Source organism: Hydra vulgaris, chromosome 14 (genome assembly GCF_038396675.1).
Source record: "Hydra vulgaris chromosome 14, alternate assembly HydraT2T_AEP".
In the NCBI taxonomy this organism is placed as follows: Eukaryota; Metazoa; Cnidaria; class Hydrozoa; order Anthoathecata; family Hydridae; genus Hydra; species Hydra vulgaris.
The window spans coordinates 41067040-41070631 of NC_088933.1; the positions used below are offsets into that span (position 1 = coordinate 41067040).

A 3592-nucleotide genomic window follows, 5' to 3' on the forward strand; every position below is an offset into this window, starting at 1 on the left:
GCACTAATGCAACCATATATAGGATAGTAATCATAATTACTGCTTGGCACCGCCGATTTGGTTCGTAAAGTCCGCATAAAGTCAGACCGACTTATTTTGTGTATTAAAACATTCCGATCGTTAAATACTTTACAAACCATAACCCGAAATATAATATACGAACTAATAGCAAATTACTTTTTTCGGATTCTTTGCTGTTCGGATTATTAATCCGAAAAATTTTTTCAAACTGCTAGCGGATTTTTATTTTGTAGATTTTTTTTTATGTTCAGATTACTAGTCCAAAAAACTTTTACGAATCAATTTAACTTTAATTCACTTAGCGAATTATACAAATCGCGTTCCGTTCGCGTCATCATTAAATGGTGTGGTCGAAATAAATTACATTTTTATTGTGCGCGACCTCCCAGTAGGCACGCAACGTTTTATTCACGTTTCAATCACGTGTATTTTAAGTGACTTCGTCCAGGTTACTATTTTACGTGAAAGTTACGTGAAAGTTACGTGCCGAAATATCGCGTCTAACGGAACTTTTTTTATTCTTAATAAAAACCTGTGATAAGAGATATAAAATTGTTTTTTTAATTATATTATTTATTTTTTTATAGTATAGTTTTTGTATTCATTATATTAGTTATAATTATTTTACTTTTATGATGGTATAATTAATTTTTATTGTAGTTTAATTAAAATTAAAAAAAAAAAATTGGTCTATATAATATCTTATAACGCAATACATTTAAAACAAAACTAAATAGTCCAATATATTTTAAGTTGTAATATCTAATATCCAAATTACATCAAATTAAGTTAAATAAATTAGTACCAAGCGTCCCTATTTGCCACAAAAATAAGATTAAACTCAAATACAAGGTATGCTTTTTTTCTACTTTATGATATAATATTTTAGACTGGCGAATTTGTCCATTTTGCTTACTTAATTTAGTACAAAATAAGTTATGTTATTACGAATTTAATATCAAATTAAGTAAGCTACATGGACAAATTATAAGTTCTAGCAGAACTTATTCTTAATTCTTGAGCAATAATAATGTCTGTAGAACTTCTGCATCGTTATTGCTCAAGAGTCGATTAGATAAAAACCAAAAATAGATTTTCTTCTATTATTTGGTTTTTATCAACAAGGTTAAAGAATTTATCCAAGATAATATCAATAAACAAATGTGTTATGTTATTTATTATTGATATATGTATATATTATTATTATATGCTTTATCTTTTTGTAATATATGACATCTTGATCTTGTGCTTTCCTTGTTAAAAAAGGTTAATACTTATTTATTTCATTTTTTTATATTATTCAAATATTATATGAATAATATATATATTGGAATTGTATTTATGAAATTATCATTGTATATATTTTATATGACTTTTATTGCTATTGTAATTATGTACAATATAAAACAAGTTATTAACGCGGATTTGTTCAATGTTTTCCCCACAAAAAGATGATTATGATGCTATTGTATTTGAAACTGCATTATACTTATCTTTCAATGTTGACAACCTTCCAATATGTAAAGCAAGTTTCTCTCAAATATAGCATTGCTTTTTTAAAAAATTGTTTCATGATTTAGATCAAAAAATAGCAACACCAGAAAATCTTGTTGCCAAAACATTTGGCGACTCACCATGTAAGACTTTTGTTAAAAGTATGTGATTTAAGATAATTATTTAATAATCATATTATTATTTAAGTTTTTATTTGTTTCTTTTTAGCTAAATTTGGTGTCGCTAGCTATTATTGGGGAAAATATCGACTTATTCATTAGATAAAGTTTGATGCATGCTCTTACCCGGTTTCCTTCTTCACGTTTCAGTCATGAATATTTTAGGTGACCTCGTCCAGGTTACAATTTTACTTAATTGAAGCATGAAAGTTAAGTTGCCAAAATATTGTGTATTTTGGATCTTTTTTTATTCTCTATAAAAACCTATGATTAGAAACTTGGAAAGATATTCTTTATTTGATTTACTATTTTTTTATAATTGAGTTTCAGGGATTACTTTTTTTTGAGATATTCCCGGAATACCGGATATTTTTCTGAAATTTACCTTTTTCCAAATATCCGAAAAGTTTTCCATACATGCAAGTTAAAGTATATATTATTGTCATCAACTTGGCTGAATGCAAAATTAAGGCAAAAATTAGGTGGAAAATATTCTGAATTTTTTTAGGATATTTTCCGCAAACAATTTTCAAAATTTTTTAAATATAATGATTATATGAAATATGTAGTTTATATATTCATTATTGTAATTACTTTTTATTATACTTTTATAATAATATAATTATTTTGCATTGTAGTTTTATAATAATAAAAAAAGTATCAGGGTATAAGATATCTTATAACATCGCAATGCATTTTTGACAAAAATAAAATGTCACATATATAATATTTTATGTAAACATGTTATATTATTTTATATCTAAGTTTTATCAATTTAGGTTTAATAAATATATTACAAAGCTTAGTTCAAAATCGTGTAACGTTATGGCAGATAATTCTCATATTGCAACATGCAAAAGATCAAACCCTAATACAAGGTATACTTTTTTTTTCTACCCTATTATATAATATTTTAGACTGTCAAATTTGTTGATGTAATTAATTTAATAACAAATAAGTTATTATAACTTATTTAATATAAAATTTATTAAACTACATGACAAATGATAAGTTCTGTATAAAATATTATTGACTAGGAAGATCCAATGGTATTGTTATGTTATTGCCTAGGAATATCATTCTGTAGTAAGACACAATAACCTTTTAACTTTTAAAGTTTGAGAAAATTCACTTTTCCCTCTCTTCGTCTTTTTTTGTGATCGCACCCTGTAGCAAGAATTTAATTTAGTTCATATCTTGTTGGGGAATGCAACTTGATTCTGAGTTGAATTCTCAGCACTCGGTATTTATTGGTGACCTAATTTGACAATACTTTATTATACATACTTTTAGTTTTATACTTAACATATTATATATAATTAGGGGTAGATGAGGCTCCTTAGCCGTGGTGAATGTTTCCACGGCAAAAGGAGCCTCAAGATGAAAATCTCATCATGGGTAGGAAAATCATGATATAAAATCCCCACTATAATGATGTGTGGTTGTGTGGTAACTATTACATTTTTAAAAATTGTTATAATTTTTTCTGTGTGCACTCTAAAATTACATTTAATGTTCAAAAGTTTGTAGATTACTCATTTAAAGCAACTTTGTGGGCTGTCACCTTTGCATCTAGTGAGTTAATGTATATACAAGTTAATACAGAAACAAGTGCAAATATAAGAAGATGGAAAACAAAGAAAACAAATTATTTAATCAGATGTTATCACATAAGGTGAGTACCCAGCGGGCACACAACGTTGCAATAACGTTGAAATAACGTTGATCGACGTTGATCAACGTTATTTCAACGTTATTCCAACGTCGTGTGCCCGCTGGGTACAGGTCTTTTTCTAATCATGCGCATCAGTTATTAACTTTATATATAGATATATATTTATCTATAGACAGACATTAGGTATAGATATATAAAGATAAGCAATATTTTTTTAGACTTG

General features: G+C 26.6%; 1 long non-coding RNA gene across 1 annotated transcript; it reads left to right on the forward strand.

Moving 5' to 3' along the window:
* Nucleotides 1-1672: 1672 nt before the first annotated feature.
* LOC136090797 (uncharacterized) lies at nt 1673-3351 on the forward strand. Its single transcript, XR_010643728.1, has 3 exons — nt 1673-1873; nt 2474-2572; nt 3225-3351. It is a non-coding gene; the product is annotated as an uncharacterized LOC136090797 (long non-coding RNA).
* The last annotated feature ends 241 nt before the right edge of the window (nt 3352-3592 follow it).